This window comes from Panthera uncia, assembly GCF_023721935.1.
Source record: "Panthera uncia isolate 11264 chromosome B2 unlocalized genomic scaffold, Puncia_PCG_1.0 HiC_scaffold_25, whole genome shotgun sequence".
Classification (NCBI taxonomy): domain Eukaryota; kingdom Metazoa; phylum Chordata; class Mammalia; order Carnivora; family Felidae; genus Panthera; species Panthera uncia.
Genome location: NW_026057581.1, coordinates 8,908,952 through 8,926,683, shown reverse-complemented (window position 1 = coordinate 8,926,683; position 17,732 = coordinate 8,908,952). Strand labels below are relative to the sequence as shown.

Here is a 17,732-nt window from a genome sequence, read left to right as displayed (position 1 = left end):
GCTATGTTGATGATTTCTTTAGTTACTTCGTTTGTCTGTCCTCACCCCTGCCCACGGAATATGGCTATGTCTTCCTTACCCTGCGATACACAGCGACAGCCGCTTATCGACTATGGGCACTGCTAGAAAAACCAACGCTTTCCTTTTAGAACAAGTGAAAATATAGGTTGGATTGCAGTGTAGGAGAATAAACACTCGCAATGTCAATCGAATGCAAAAGCGTGCATTCGAAATAACTGAAGAAACTGAATGAGAACTGAGGCAGGAAAAAAGTCAAAGTCCCAATTGGCAAACAAGGGACATGACCCAGGATTACTTTCAACCGACTTTTTACTCTTTTCTATCAGCCACCCTGCTTTGTTACTGAGGCATCACACCCCTTTCTTGGGGTTCCTTACCAAATCAAACAAAAAGAAAAATATTAAACACAGAAGATAAAACCTTTACAGACTTCTAATGTTTCCTGAGCCTCAGTGTTTTTTTCTTCTTAATCAAGAATATTCTCCGGTAAATAATATCAGACTGCAATAACATGAAACAGCTTAGCCCCCTGCCTTCTTATTAATGTATTGCTACATTCCGTTGCTTTAGGAATGTGCAGATTTTGTCCAAATCGCTGATGGGACGCAAGTTTGTCCAGAGAATTCTAACACAATACCCTTTTGTGTCTTTCCGCAGTTCTTTACATATTCCTGTTATTTTTTTAATGGTTCTTTATTTTTGAGAGAGAATATGCAAGCAGGGGAGGAGCAGAGAGAGGGGGCAGAGGATCTGTAGCAGGCTCCGTGCCGTCAGCACAGAGCCTGACGTGGGGCTCCGACTCTCGAACAGTGAGATCATGACCTGGGCTAAAGTCAGACGCTTACCCGACTGAGCCACCCAGGCGTGCCACATTCCTATTATTTTTAAAAGGTGATTCTTTCCACTGTAGGAACACAGAGCATAGTCACTCATGTTTGAAAATGTATTTACATGACAATTTAAAATTTCATCTCCAATCACTTTTAAAAGGAGAGTCATTGGTAGTGACATAACCTTTTCTCCTCCCATCAGTTCATGATATAAGCCTATTCTGAACCCCTCCCATTGCAAGCTGATCTCACTACCTATCCATAGCCAGGCCGGTTTCCCTTGTCCCCTCATCCTCAAGCCAGTCGTGCCAACTCCCTACAGCCCCCAGCGGGCTAGGTTCCCCTTTCCTGCCCACCTTTTAGTCTCTCTGACTGTCAAGCTCCATTAGGTAAGTTATTATTATGTACATGATATTAGCATGATGTAGCAGCTATTCATCACCATGGCCACAAACACCACAGATCGGTCAGAAAAAACGGTGACATCTAGAAAATTCATAGTGTTTGAGTCCGAAAGAACCTGAGACTTCGACGTTTTGGCCAACGTCAGATTTCCCCGGGAGCGTCACATCCATTGGGTGCACAGAATAGAGGTGAGGACCCTTGGGGACTCGTACAATTGGGAGGGGTGCTGCGTATCCTCTAAGCCAATACGCTTTACACCTGAGCCACTTTATGCTACACTTTACCAGACAAATCCACTGTCCAAGAGCAGTTGTCAATAAGTTAAAACCAGGACTCTCATACAAATAGAGCAAGGATCTGTGTTAAAAAGGTATCCAACTGATTGAGTTTGCCCATTAAAACGGGAAAGATGGTTAGAATAAGAGGGCGCCTGGGTGGCTCAGTCGGTTGGGCCTGCGACTCTTGGCTTCAGCTCAGGTCATGATCGCATGGTTTCTTGGGTTCGAGCCCTGTGTCGGGCTGTGTGCAGAGCCTGCTTGGGATTCTCTCTCTCTCTCCTTCTCTCTCTGTCCCTCCCCCACTCATGCTGTCTCTCTCTCAAAAATAAATAAACTTTAAAAAAAAGAATAAGAGAAACACATACTAGAAGATAATTTTAAATTAAGTTTGCTGAATTAAGTTTGACCTAAAAATTTACAAACAAGTCTAAGAAACTACTTTCACTGCATTGAAAAACAGTTTGGTTGATCAAAAATAAACAAATAAACAAACTGAAAATCCTGCTTTGTTGTGTTTGCAAGTTGAAAGAAGAAAACCAAAATATGTTTCATTATGTTCACCAGCCATATGACTACCTAATTAACGTAGTCGCTCCCAAACTCAGTAAATGTGCCTTGAATTTTTTATTTTTTAAGTAGCTCTATAAATGTTGTTATAATACGATACGCTGGTTTCTATTACGTATAGACAGCCCTAAAGCAGAATCCGTTGTTTGAATTTCTCTTTGCTATTGGTTTCTAAAGTACAAAGTTCCCTAACTTTGTCAGAGTTACCTGTTTTGTTTGGGGGTGGTTTGTTTCCTGTGTGTGTGTGTGTGCGTGTGTGTGTGCGTGTGTCCTGTTGTTTTTTTAATTCCTGATTCCCCAGTCACCCCAGAAGTGTGTTCACTGCATTCTGATCAGCACGGCTTGGGAGAGAGCTGTCCTCCCTCACCGCTACCTCTGTAGAACCCTCCACAATGTCGCCATCGCAGACAGCAACCAGTCATCTGCACTCTCTTGCCCTTCCCGCCTGTCTTACACCTGCTGGCCTCACACTCTGGGCCGGACCCCACTGTAGCTTTCCACCGGGAGGTGCTCACCCCGCCCCACCACCCGCAGCCCTGGTAACACGCTCATTGTTCGGGCCCAGGCTCAGATGTGGCCTCTCTGGGGAAGCCTTCCCCGAGCTTCCGACCGATGCACACTTCCAGAACACTCCCTCGTTCCCTATCGCAATTCATGTTCACTTACTGACTGCAAGGTTGCTGGAAGTGGGGACGGGGTCTACCAGTCCGTCCTTTTTTGGGTTCTAAACCCTTACGTCAGCACCGTACTTCTCTTACCCAGGCTACTGATACTTTGCAGAGCGGAACTGGTGCCTGGATGATACTCTGGGTGGCCAGTGGTCCAGTGGTGGCCCCAAACCTGTTCCCTCACCCAGCCCTTCTCACCCACTCCCACCTCAAACACACCTGCAATGTCTACGAGTTATGGAAAGAGAGAATTAGGAAATAAATTATTTTATGGAATGAGATTTGGGGGCCATGTGTCCAGACCCTAAGTGTCTTTCATGGAGAGCTCAATTTGGAAATTACGGGTGGGAGAAGGAGCCTATATTTTGCACGGATGACCCAAATGATCTGTAAAATCTTTCAAGTATGAGAAATATCAGTGCACAGGGCGCCTGGGTGGCGCAGTCGGTTAAGCGTCCGACTTCAGCTCAGGCATGATCCCACGGTGCGTGAGTTCGAGCCCCGCGTCGGGCTCTGTGCTGATGGCTCAGAGCGTGGAGCCTCCTTCAGATTCTGGGTCTCCCTCTCTCTGCCCCTCCCCTGCTAGTGTTCTGTGTCTCTCTCAAAAAATAAATAAAAATCTTAAAAAAAGAAAAAAAGAAATGTCAGTGCAAAGGAAAAATCATGTACTAAAAGCATCACAGCTTTGCTGTGAAAAAATCCTCCAAAAGCACAGTCCGTAAGAAGCGCAGGGACGTCTCTGGTGGTTAAAGAGGGAGATGGCTGGAAGTTTTGAATCTGGCATGGATCAGGTGAGGGCAGAATGGTGAGCAGGCTTTAAGAGTTTCAACGGGAGCATCAGGAAGGGGGTAGAGGGTGGGCCCTTGACAGAGGGTCTCCGGAGGGGCAGCTGGGGTCTCGTGTTATAAAAGAGGACCTTCCTCTCCAGGTATCGTAGAAGGGCAGGAGAACCGGGGTTAGGACTCCGCTCCACAGTGTGAGATGTTGGTCCCCCGGGAGCAAAGCTTGTGCCTCACTACTGAGAGTATGCTGTCTCGTGACTCTTGCCGTCCCATATAGCATCCCAGTTCCCACCATCCAGCCAAGCTCCCCAAGCCAACAAAGCAGAGTGGTCCTTGCACAAGGGGAGCCCTTGATTGGACCAGGTTGAACATTTCACCCTGATGGGCCCAGTCGTGGGCTGGCTATTGATCTATATAACGAGATCTATATAACATCTAAAGTCTGTCTGGTTGGGCAAGGCTAACCTCTGAGCCAGTCGGTTGGGTTCTCTCCAGAAGATAAAGGGTAGAGTAGCCAGTGAATAAGAGAAATACAGAGGCATGCAGAGAAAGGCAGAAATGTCACAGAGTGGAGTTCCTGGGGCCCACAAGAGAGTGAAAGGGGAAGCGGCTGCCCCACCCTCCCTGAGGTCATCAGATAGCTTCCGAGGACCAGTACCAGACTTCATGCATTTTTATAATAAGCTCCCTTCTCCTCAGGTGGCCGAGGAAAGCTGGAGCCCAAGAACAGCAAAAGTACAAGATGTAGGTGTGTGCAGGATGGTGGCAGGAAGGGCTTTGAAGAGAAGGTCTTGCTGTGGGGAAGAATCGAAAAAACACTGCCCCCTCTGAAACAGCTAACTTTAACTGAGCCATCACTGCATTCCAGGCACGGCTCTAAGTACTCTACAACTATTTTAAAATTTATTTAATGCTCACAACACTATGAGATGGTCCGGGCTCTTACCCTCATTTTATAAATGAAGAAACTGAGGCACAGAGAGTTCAGACCGCACGGCTGAGGTCATGTGAGGAAACAGGGGTTTAACGCCAGGTAGGATAGCTCGGGGTCCTTGTCACCCTTCTCAACGACGGTAAAAGATAATAATGATACCTGTAACTGTCCACGCGACCCAATTTTTGCCCCTAAACTGGGGTGCTCTAACAGGTTGTATATGTGGCATTTGTACTGTGGTATAATAATTGGCTTACCTGTCTGTCTTCTAAACGTGGAGAATATCTGTCTTATGTTTGCCTCCATAGTTCCTAGAATAGTGGCTGGTCCGTGCCAGGAGCTCAACTGAAAAAGAAGAAAATTGTGTGCTTTTCAAAGAAAGAAAAAAAAAAATAGATCTGGAGGAGGCGAGATAATACAAGGTCTTCAACGTCAGGCAAAGAGTTGGGTTTGATCTTGCAGACGGTGGGGTGCACTGGGTAGTTTGGGGGCACGAGTGTGACGGCGGTGTGTAAAATGGAAAAGCAGAAAAATGGAAAAGCTGGGGCAGAGCTATTCGGAAGACAGTATTTGCCAGGCCTAATTGGAAGAGAGGAGAGGTGTCGAAATAGGAGGCACACGTGTGCACAGGAGCGTAAGAGACTTATTTTCACATAGGAGAGCACATCAGGTCACTACGAGGAATGGGGCTGCCTCTCAAAGTCGCTTCTTGAAAGTATCACTGGAGTAGGGAGTGACCACTCTTTTAAGAAGCAGCCGGCTCACTGCTTCAGACTCTGTGCCTCCCTCTCTCTCTGCCCCTCCCCCACTCACACTCTGTCTCTCTCTCTCTCTCTCTCTCTCTCTCAAAAATAAACATCAAAAAAAATTAAAAAACAAAAAAGAAGTAGCCGGCTCAGGTCAGGTCATGCTCACGGTTCGTGAGTTCGATCTCCGTGTTGGGCTCTGTGCCGACAGTGTGGAACCTGTTTGGGATTCTCTCTCTCCTTCTCTCCGCCCCCCCCCCCACTCACTCTCTCTCTCTCTCAAAATAAATAAACTCAAAACAATTTTTAGAACAAAGATTTTATTTTTTTTAAGTAATCTCTCCACCCATCCTGGGGCTCGAACTCACAACCCCAAGACCAAGAGTTGCATGCTCCACCAACTGAGCCAGTCAGGTGCCCCCGGGAAGGACTTCTTACAAAAGTGTGGTCCCACCAAGAAGCCATTATTACCTCTCAGATTGAAGAAATAGGGGGAGGAAATCTTGATAAGAGCTTGGTAAGAACAGGAGAGGAAGTAGCCCGAGAGGGAACACCTACTCCCAGAGCCACTAAGGCACAGCCAGAAGGCATACCCAACTTCCATTTCACAATGGCGCCTTCACTGGCTCAACCAACCAGCACCCAGTTGATACGAAGCCCAGGAGATCCAGCCCATAGCGTCAGCCCCACAGGGCACGGGGCCAGAGAAAGGCAGACAAACAGATCTGGAGACACAAAGAGAGAACGTGAAGAAGTTTGGAATATTTGACAAATTTGTCTCACTGATATTTTCCTGTTGAAGAATATATATGCAAAAGTAATAAATGACAAACACAAAAGTCTAAATACGTATAGAAGAGCTGTTGCAGTGAGTACAAAACAAAAATTCTAAGGAACAGAAACATTGTGTCAGTTTAACTGCAAGATTTTGTTTCCCTAATAGTTTATAAAATACTGGTGAGTCATATAATCAGTAGCATCCTGCTGGGTTTTTTTAAAAAAAGTATTTGGTGGGGCACCTGGGTGGCTCAGTCGGTTAAGTATTTGACTTCGACTCAGGTCATAATCTCACGGTTGGTGAGTTCAAGCCCCGTGTCGGGCTCTGTGCTGACAACTCGGAGCTGGAGCCTGCTTCAGATTCTGTGTCTCCTTCTCTCTCTGCCTCTCCCCTGCTCATTCCCTCTCTCTCTCTCCCCCTCTCTCTCTCTCTCAAAAATAAATAAACATTAAAAAAAAAAGTATTGGGTAAGTTAGGGTGCGTTCCATTGCAAGTAACAGAAAACTCCATGCAAAGCGGTAGACAGAACTAACAGTAACTGCTTCCTGTAACTAGAAAGTCCATATCTAGGCTGGACTATTGGACTGGGTAGATTTGGTGGCCCAATAATGTCACCAGTACATGGCTTCTTTGTGGCTTTCCACTCTGTCTTCCATTCTATTATATTATCCTAGAGATGGCTCCTTTCTTGTGGATGAAATAAGGCAGCAAATAACTCCATGACTTACATCTTTCCTGATAGGCATGGAGAGAGAAAGAGTTGTTTCTGGAAATTCTCTGAGGAGATCTTTCCTAGAAACATCTGGAACACTTCCTCGTATATCTCCAAATATCTGCTCCATAACTACGGCCAACAGTAGAATTATATCAACTGGCATAGCCTTAAGCCACATGACCTGTCCCTAGAGTCAGGGTAGAGTTAATGTCCCCAGCCAGATGACTATGCTACAGAATCATAGATCACAACATCCTCCCCCCAAAACATCAGGGTAATTACCAAGAGAAGGGCAAATAGATGCTTGGGAGGGAGTTCCTACATCCACAACACTACTAAACTGCAAAATTTGCATTACGCTTAATAGCTTTAGAAAAATATATCACACATTGGGACGCCTGGGTGGCTCAGTCAGTTAAGCGTCCAACTTTGGCTCCTATCGAGATCTCATGGTTCATGAGATCGAGCCCCAAATCGGTCTCCGTGCTGACAGCTCAGAGCCTGGAGCCTGCTTCAGATTCTCCCTGTCTCTCTCTCTCTCTCTTCCCCTCCTCCACTCATGTGCTCTCTCTCTCTCTCTTTCTCTCTCAAAAATAAATAAACATTTAAAAAAATTAAAGAAAAATATGTCACAGCTAAGCAGTGGTCAAGAGTCTTAATAGCAAACGATGGAATCACTCTGGCCGATGGCAAAAGAAAAGCATTTTGTTAAGTTTTGTGTGGCTCCCAGAATCTTCAGAAGGGCCGGGCATCTGGACCAGAGAGCGATGCAACCACACCAACTTTTCGCCATCGAAACACACTCTAAATGCCATTTGATAACGCAACATTCAGAACTGGGTGTTAGAAATTGCCAGCACCAGTGCCGAAAAACAGTACGTGTCTGCCACCAGGCTCGCCCCGAGACTGGTCTCCGAGGACGCTTCACCGGCATCCAAGTCTCATGTGGACACGTCTGACTGGCAGAGCCCTGGCCAGGCGCCTGAACCCTAGCTCCCAGGTAGCCTGGTCCCGAGTAGATGTCAGGGATGCGGTGTGGGAAGCGTTGAGGGTAAGAGAGGATCCAGAAGATTTTGAACAGCCACAGATACTGTGTTGCATATTATCGCGTGGGACACTATTCCTTGTTCTCGGAGGTCCAGGAAAAGGTACTCGAAGGCGAATGAAACACGGCCCAGAGACACGAGAGTTTGTGCCTCCGATGACCCACAAAAGGCCTCGCCCGACAGTTAATCGAGTGGTGTTATGAACGGTGGGAGGAAAAGCCTGCTCATCTATCTCGATCATTACCTCTACGAAGCGCCAAATCCATTTTATCATAGAACCGGCGGCGATCCCTGCAATGACTCTAACTCCTTATTTAAATAACTGTCCTGTGTATTACCTCTCTAACACTTAGTTTCTGGTCTCCTCCTGACAAAATCCTTATCTTTCATAATACACCACAGATATTAAAACCTACTAAGAGCAGCAAGAAGTATTTAGGGTTCGTTTATCTTTTCTGATGTGGCATGTTGACTATTAGGCTTCTAGAAAGTGCACAACTACGCAGGTAGGCTAACTGACATCGCCCTTACTGGAAATTTTATAAGAATAGACACCACTTGTAAAGAAATACGAAAACGTTATATATTGGATACCAACTCCGTGTACCCGTGTTTTCTGCAAAGACGATCTCATTTAATCTTCCCAAGAAGAGGAAGGTCGGTATCATTATCCCCATTTTACCAGAAAGGAAACTGAGGCTCAGACACCTTACCCATCTCGCCCTCAGTCGCCTAACCTGCCTCCTGGAATCGTCCACACTCAAAATCTTGTCACTTGGAAGTAGAGACGACCCGCCTCCGAGACAGGGTGGGGTTCTTCTCTCGCCCCAAACTGCCGGACTGTGCGCCCCCCAAAATTGATTTTCCCCGCACGGAGACACCGCGTCTGGTTTCAGCGTGCATCTCGGATGGCAGTTTCTCCAACCCATCTGGCCTTGGCTTCTTCCAGCCTTCATTAAGTCTAATTTCATTATCACCTGTTCTGGTGTGACCCCGAGTTCCCCGCGCACTTCTCCCCTTCCCCCCGGGAAATGAATTTCCGTCTCTGCATCAGCTCTCCATCCAACCGTGTGAGCCCGGAGGCAAAGCGCTCATTTGTATGTGAGGACTGTCCATCTCTCCTGTCGTCGCCAGCCACCTCCTAAGGCTCTGACTCTTCGGTCATCTCTGGCTGCGGATGAGACCGAGGGGAATTTCTTAACAAGCACGGGTGTGCACGCGTGTGCGTGCGTGTGCGCGCGCGCGCGCGTGCACGTGACATCACTCAGCTGATTTTTATTGCCTTTACGACTCGTATTTCTGCCTCGCCTCTAAATCTCCTTACACCCTCTTAATTTCACTTCACGGATTCTCACGAATTCACCCCAGGATCTAATACAGCTCCCGTATCCTCTGGGAGAAATAATAAATAATTTTCTCGTCTGGTAACAAATTAGATGGTGTTTGGCAGCAATTATTTGATTAGCTCGGCAAGGCCAAATTTCTCACAACGGTACCTAAATGGGAGGCCATTCCGTCAGTATCAACGGAGTGTGCCTCAGAAAGCTCGGAAGTCAGACCGAATGGGAAAAAGACACAAAAGGCCAGACAAGGGAGGAAAAAAACCCACCTCCCCTCCTTTTCCCTTCCTCCTACCTAACCCCGCCTTCCCCTTGCCAACCCTCAGCATCAGGGATGTTCTCTGGTTAGAGAGGCCGGATAAAATAGGGCAATAACGTTTTATTTCTGTTCTGTTGTCAATGAGCCTGAGCTAAACCTTTGTATCCCCAGTCTTCTCTTCCCATAAACGCATCTCAAACAGAAAGAGGGCGGTGAGATTGGAGTGTGTGATGTCAGGAGATATTTCACATATGCACGTATGGCCACGCTATTACTGGAATTCCCGTTCTCTTACAAATGCAAGGCAGTACTCTTTGGTGAGCGAATCGCATTTTAATACACTTCAGTTTCCAACTACTACACTTCACATGAGGCAGGATTCTAACTTAAGTGACATAGAGCCTCCATTAAAAATTGCTTTCTGCTTTCGTGGTTTTCCCAAGAGGTAAATTGTCATCGCTATGACCATGAACTCTCTCTCTTTCACGCTAGTGGGCGAAAGAGGTGTTACGAAGGCAAACCAAGGCGGGAAGGACAAATAGTGTTTCTGATTTCAAGAAGTAAACACACACACACAGAAGATTGGGCCACTCTGATCAAGACAGGAAGAGACAAACAAGTTCAGAGGGCTTTCAGGGGAGAAGTGGGAGCTATTTGACAAGGGGAATGGCAAAAAACAAAGTTGACTCTCTCCGAGAAAAGTTACGTTGAATTCGATTTCTCTCCAGACTCATCCTAAGACATTTTTCCCCGGAGGCCTGCAATGGACTTTTTGAAGGACATGTGACAGCTCTTGGTACTGAATTCAGCCCCAGTGCACTATTTTGAAAGCGGTCACGGTTGTAGCTGTTCGCCGGGATGCGTACAGCCGTCAGATAAGCAATTGACCGTGAAATAATAGTACATGGCTTTTAATATATACCCTCTGGTTATGGGTGTGCATACTAAGCATACAGTATTTAAAAATATATGCCTATACGTAGAAACACACAAACCCCGCAAGCTAAAGCTGTCTATATCTAAATGGACTGCCAGCTGCTTGAAATTTCCCCTCGACTCTCCCTAAGGTCTCAGGTGTAGGATTCATGAGCCAATGTCTCAGCTAGAACAGGTGTCTATCGCTGGGTAAATAGCAATTAGGCCCAAATTTCAGACTTTTTTTTTTTTTTTTTCAAATCCCTTTCGGAGGAAAAGCCCAGGAATAAATAGTTGCTGTAACGGCCAGGGGTATTGTGTAGCATTATAGCCTCCAGCTGGTCTATTACATACTATAGACAGGCAAAGAATACGAGCACCTGACAGATGTGTTCTGTTAGCTTCATTAGGAAAGAAACAAAGAAACTCCTCAATTAATAGCAGCGGAGCCAAATGGGGGTGGGAGGGGGGAGCTTGAGGGGAGAGGAATCATAGCCTGTTATTTAAACAGAGTCAGCGAGCCTTTCACTAGTGGCTTAATATGATTCATTAATAAAAACAGCTTTTTGAATGCCCAGTTTAAGTCAAAAGAAATCACCAGCATTTTTTTTCCCTAGCAAAGGAAGGGCAAAATGACAAATTGCCGCTGTTAAATTCATTTCATGTGGGGATGGCCTTTCTCAAAGATCTCTTAAACTGCAAGGCTGGGTGTTTGTCACATTAAGTGGCAGAGCGGTTCTCAAAAATCGAGTGGGGCACATCGGGGTCTCAGATGAACGGCCGGCAGTGGCCATCCAATAATTTTATATATCCAGACCAGGAAGCATTTCGTGTTGTTTGAATGAACGAGCATTTTTAAAGTAAGGAAATGCAGCTCTTACCCTGAAGAAAGGAAAATCTGTCTGTGGAATCACTTTTAATTTTTTTTTTTTTCCTTCTTGCAATGGTTTGAAGAACTGGGGAAGTCCTGTGACTGTGGGGCTCATTTCTTAACAAGGAGTACAAGTCTGGTGGTTTCTCCTTTTGTTTTCCTTCACTGAAGATGTACACTGAACCCACGCACAACATAATATACAACTGTGAATGGGGGAGCTACCTATTGTGTTCGCAGGACAGGAGTCCTGAACGAAAATGGTTCTTTTTCCACTCGAGTCAGAATCCGTGGCAACAACGCCCCCTTTATAATAATGCTTCTCTACTTACGATTTTCGTGCGGTATTTTAAAGAATGTTGCTTGCTACCGGGAGGCTAAAGTAGACATTATGACCCAGTTACTGGATACGAGGAGAGAAAAATAAATTCTGGGCCCTTGCCCTTCGACCCACCGCCTATCACCTCCACTCAATTTACACGACACAGGTGAAAAGCACTTAAAGATAAGAATCTGGAGATTTCGGGGAAAATTCTGGCCTATCATCCAGGTAATTCAGCCATAATCCAGGTTAAGGGACCTTGAGCATATTAACCTGCGTCGTCTTCTTATATGCTAAGAATTCATGGAGAGCAAGAACAGTGGAGGGAAGAACCACGGGAGCCCTGGAGTAACCTAGGCCAGCAAGGATGTGCTCCAAAATCAGAACGGGATGATCATCTGTCTAATTGGGATGTTGTCCCGCCAAAGAAATAGAAATCAAAACATAAATGGTCGTGGCCAAATATGATGGGCCAGGCTCTTTGTGATGGAAATGTAATTGTAAATCTTGATGGCCAACTCGGGCTGTGATGTCTTGGTGCTCTTCAATTTTTAAAATACACTCTTGGCTTCTATTTGTAATCCCCCCCCCCCCAAATAATAGCCACAGAACAAGAAGGGCTAATATCTACTCCCACGTGAGCAGGAATGAAAAGGAAAAACAGCAAGCTTTCCTGGAAGCAAAGGCATTTTTCACCCCGAAGTGTCTTCTTATACTTCTAATATTTCACATTTGACAGCAAAGAACTGAAAACATGAAGGATGGAAGTTCAGAACGTGATACCATTATGTTCAGACTCTAAGTCATTACGGATGCTAATCTTCAGAAAGTAGGAACAGTTCCCCTGGTAAGTTACCATTCATTATAACTTACAGTTTCTTCCCAGAGACCTACTGAAAGAAAACTTCATTATCATGTGTGGGCAGATCTTCATAGAACGCAATCTTTCCAACCTCCCATCAGCTTTCGTGAGGGTGCGGGAGATGTACCGAACTCCCACCCAGAGATGAGGCCAAAGCTCAAAATCACACACACAAAAATCACTTGGTACAAACTAACGAATTGCAATCCCAGCCTGCGTGTTCAGATCACAAGACGCGGTGTATTTCAGCTCATTTAGAAAGATGCACTTTGGACTTTTATTGTTTTTCCTTTCTCACCTCTGCGCCAAGTGCCGTTTTCCTCTCTTAGTGCTTTAAACAGCTCAGAAGCACTGATGCACATTTGGTCCCAAACAATGCCGGACGCCTTGAACGTTACTCCTGACTCCTCATTCTCCCTTGCTCCCGTATGCGCCGCATTCTGATACCCTTGCCTTGTACAGGAGGTACACCCTGCTGTCCATCCACCCCCTCCTCGTCCAGTCCCATGTCATTTCTCACTGGGACCACTGCAAAGTCCTCTCGGTTGCTCTCTTTGCTTTCTGGATTAAACCCGTGAAGCCAGTCTTCATGCACCCGACCCAAGGGGTTTTCTCAGACGAGAATCAGACCAATTCCTCCTCGGTCCAAAAGTATTCCGTGGCTCCTGTCACTTAGAAATTAACCCCAAAGTCTTTAGCGTGGTGTCGATGACCAAATGGACCTTCTCCTGCCGTCCCCAGGATCATCAGTTCCAGCACCTCTGCTGGTGATTGTGTAGAGTCACCTACACACATGGTCATAAGTGTGGTGTTGGCAAGTTGCAGGATTTCTCTTCCATTTCACCTTACTGAGAGAGTTTTTATCATGAAGGAGTGCCCCACAGAAAGTCCCCTAAGGACTGGTGCTAATCACAAATGACCCGTAGTATACTCACACTCACACATATTAGGTGAATAAATGTATATCTCTTCTGACGTATGCATCATGTGTGGTGTTCTTGGTTCATTCCGATACTGAGCTAATGTCTTTATCTTACTTTATCTCCATGTCCCTTACACAGTGCAATCAGCACAGACCCTCTTACACGGTACATTCCTTGCAGCCCGGTGCGCTGTCTGTATAATCCGGTTTGCTCAGTACCTCTACATGCAGAACCCATGACTTCATGACTTACTTTGTGACACATAGAGAGTTGAAAAGTATAGAGTTTCTGGTTTGATTTCTTTCTCTCTAGGATTAATGTTTGAAGAGGAAATTTTATTTATTTATTTTTTTCAAAACGTTTATTTATTTTTGAGACAGAGAGAGACAGACCATGAACAGGGGAGGGGCAGAGAGAGAGGGAGACACAGAATCCGAAACAGGCTCCAGGCTCTGAGCTGTCAGCACAGAGCCCGACGCGGGGCTCGAACTCACGGACCGTGAGATCATGACCTGAGCCGAAGTCGGACGCTCAACCGACCGAGCCACCTGGGCTCCCCGAAAAGGAAATTTTAAAATAGAGAACATTCTGAGATGGAAAAAATGTCTTGCTTATTGAAATTTGTGCATGTGGCCAACTACGTTCGTGGGGGTGCGGGTGGGGTTACAGATTTGCTTTAAAGAGTATGCAGATAGCCTAATTGGGACCACACACTGAGAAAGACTTTTCATACTGTTTCCCCGCTAGCTTGAGGAAGAATCACATTCTTAGAGATTTCCTTCTGTTTGGAAATCGTTCGTGTCTCTTTGGCTGTTCACAGATTCGCTTAGATCTGTCACAGGCAGGCTCAGGCAAATGCAAATAGGAAACGTGTTTGAGAGCCGCTAAGTCTGGGTAGATTCTGTCTCACTATACCGTCCCTTGTTGTCTCAAATAGCTCCTCATAGAACTCATAGTTTCTCGCATCTGTCAAGAAGCCTGCTGGTTTTAACATTCCGTTTTATTGTCAGTAGCTCTAATTCTCTCCAAGCCTTGAAACCACACAATGAAATTTTATGGGCATTTGGAATTTTTAAGAAAAAACACAAACTTTTGTACCATTTTCATTATGTTTGAGGTTGGTGCTTGTGATCTTTTCTTCCATTCTAGTTTCCTTCTAACTGGAGTCACACACACACACACACAGAGGAAATAATCGGCTTTTTTTTTGGTACAGTGTAGAAACCCTTTGAGTGGCAAAATTTTCAAAAGAAAAATAATTAATAATCCCAGGAACTTCTCTTAAGGGATAACTTAAGAGAAAAGAAAAATCCATAAGAAAAGAATAAATACAACTATACAATTTTAAAGCAAATGTATTAAAAAAAAAAACCCTAAAAGATAAGCTAGTAACATATTCCCAACAAGTATGAGCAAATGTTTCTCTTTTCTATAGAGAAAGTACATTTAAATGAGCGAGAAAATACGAGGGTCCCCATAGCCAAATGGGCATAGGGTGTGAACAAACAGTTCACAAAAGAGGAAAGCATTCAAACGCAGTAATAAAGAAATGCAAATTAATACAGCAAAAATACCATTTTTCACTTTGCAAAACTTTTTCAATAATGCTACTCAATATTCACGAGGCAGAGGTGAAACTAGAAAGTGAGGTTCTCACGTTGCTTGTGGAATATAAATTGACCCCATTCTATAGGAAAGCAGTTTGGCAGGTCTTTCCAAAGTCCTAAAAATGTGAGTATTCATTTGCCCTGAAATGTATTTACGGAAGACACTTGGGAGTTAAGTACATCTTTGAAAATACATGAATATACTTATCTGAATGTCAATTTCAAGAGCAAAACATGTTTATGATATAAGTGGAATATACAACCAATAAAAATTATGTGTGCCCGAAGTTTTGACTACTATGTAGTTAAATGTAGTTGCTTTTGCTCTCATTTGAATTTGAAAAGCTGGCTGATTTTAGAAAAGATACGCTCTTGCTGTAATTGTATGTATCTATGTATCTAATGGTAAAATGTCTTTAAAAGACTATAATAAATGCAGAAAATGTGTAACTTACACATAGTAAGAGTGGTGGGATTACAGGTAATACGGCAGTCCCCCCCTTATCCACGGGGTACACGTTCTGAGACCCCCAGAGGATGTCTCAAACCACAGATAGTACGATGCTTTATATACGCTATGTTTTTTCCTATCCATACATACCCATAATAAAGTTTAATGCGTAAATTAGACACAGTAAGAGATTAGCCACAATGTCTAGTAATAAGACAGAAACATTGTAACCATATCCTATAAAAAACTATGTGAATGTGGTCTCTCCCTCAACATATCTTATTCTACTGTACTCACCCTTCTACTTGTAATGACATGAGATGATAAAACGCCTCGGTGATGAGACGGAGGGAGGGAGTGAGGGGGGTGACGCAGGCATTGTGATGGAGATTGCCCCTGTCACAATAAGTCACAAGAAGGACCTTCTGCCTACAGACCAGTGTTGGCCTTGGGTGACTAAAACTGTACAAAGTAAAAAGCAGGGATGAGGAGAAACACAGTAACTTTTTTTTCTTTCAAGTTTGTCTTTTGATTTTTTCTAAGAGTATATGTTGGAGAAAAAAAATATAGGCTTGGAAAACTTGAAAAGCTGGAACTTTTTACTTTTCCTCTCATAGGCCTTCTGGGAGAAATAAAACCATCTAAATATTAATCCTTAGAAGGGAAATTATTTGTGGCCCATGTGTGTAAGGCACTACGCTAAGCAATTGAACATATCTCACTTAATCCTTCTGGCAACCTGAAAAGCAGATAGTCATCCCATTTTTATGTATGAAAACTCCAAGGTTTCAAGCGAAGCATCTTGCCCCAGATCAGACGGCTAATAAGTATCAGAGCTTGTGCTGTGTTATTTTCACATTGTGGCCGGTGCCAGGCACACCTCAAGTGACCTCCACTCCAGGATAAATCATCTATTAAGAAGGGGAAAAAAATTACGAAGTTAATTATTTAAGGAATGAGATAAAAATGCAATTTTAATTCGAGCTTTTGCCTTGCCTTCATTTGTTTTGTTTAGACATTTGAAGAGCAGGAGAGCACATCAAACAGCGTCTTTTCTAAACTCAGCCAGCATTGCTTTAGCTGTTCAAATGGGGACCAAAGACTTAGCGGTCTATCGGAACAGTTAGTTATCAAGCGTGTTCTCCTTCTGCCTGCCCCGAATGACAAAACCACCTCTCACTGCACGGCATGCTTTTCACCAACACACCGGAAAGGCACTCAGGATCTTGCCTTCAGTCTTCTGCTACCGTACCTGGTGACGGGTCTAAAACCGACAGGAAAATGACCGTCTTCAGAGCTGTGTTCAATGAAAGTTCCTATTTCTTAAACTTCTTATACCTGCTCACCAGGAACAACTCACAGTCACTTGGAAAGGCTGAGATGGCTTTGGTCTCATTTTCTTGTTGTTTTGGTTCCTTTCTTGCTTGTTTTATGCCTAACTGACTGGAAACCATTTTAAGCAACTTCCCGATTCTTAGGGCAAAGCTCACAGGTGAGGAAAATCGGGGTCGCCACTCAGAATATGTGTAGGGTTTGTTTCAAAGTATGTCGTATGCTGCAGCCAGAAGCCAGAATCTCATTAGTACCCCAAAAAAGACTTAAGCCCTCTCTTCTCTTCTATTGACTTTCTTTTTTTTTTAAAGATTTTAAAAAATGTTTATGTATTATTGAGAGACAGAGAGAGACAGCGTGAGCGGGGAAGGGGCAGAGAGAGGGAGACACAGAATCCGAAGCAGGCTCCAGGCTCCGAGCTGTCAGCACAGAGCCCGACGCAGGGCTCGAACTCACAAACCCTGAGATCATCACCTGAGCCGAAGTCAGACGCCCAACGGACTGAGCCACCCAGGTGCCCCAAGATTGTATTTTTAAGTAATCTTGACACCCAATGCGGGGCCCGAACCCACAACACGCTCCACCACCTGAGCCAGCCAGACGTCCCCGTTCTATTCACTTTCTGAAAAATTAGAGGAAAATAGCTTATTCCTCCCCACTCACATATCTTCCCTTGACAATGGGGACAAAAATATTATAGCTTAACTCTGTCCCCTTGTTATATTTATGGGTAAGTTCTTGCAGTAAAGGAATTAACACAACCAGAAAAGTCTGTTGTAATCTCTGTGCCTGTTTTTAAAAAAAAAATTTTTTTTAAATATTTTCCTCTTTCATCTTTGCTTCACACACTTCTACAGATTATGCTGGTTCTATCCCTCTAGTGCATTAAGCTGGCGCGTTGCTACGTCTCAGCTCTCCATGTGGGTTCCAGCATCAAAGCCTTGGGCCAATTTTATTTCATTTGTATTTGCTGTCAGAACAATGTCTTTATTCTAAAATGCCCTTCTCAAATCACCTCTCAGGTGGTTTGGTAGAAGCAGCGTGCAGCAGAAAAATAATATCTTTTTTTAAATCCGTGTT

General features: G+C 44.6%; 1 long non-coding RNA gene across 1 annotated transcript in view; it reads right to left on the bottom strand.

The window, feature by feature from the left end:
* Window positions 1-15,687, bottom strand: part of LOC125939521 (uncharacterized) — a 111,047-nt gene extending 95,360 nt beyond the window's left edge. Inside the window, exons 1-2 of the long non-coding RNA XR_007463079.1 lie at window positions 15,618-15,687; window positions 4,743-4,830 (exon numbers count right to left, since the gene is read on the bottom strand). This is a non-coding gene — a long non-coding RNA (uncharacterized LOC125939521). The remainder of the gene's footprint in view (window positions 1-4,742; window positions 4,831-15,617) is intronic.
* Between the last annotated feature and the right edge of the window lie 2,045 nt (window positions 15,688-17,732).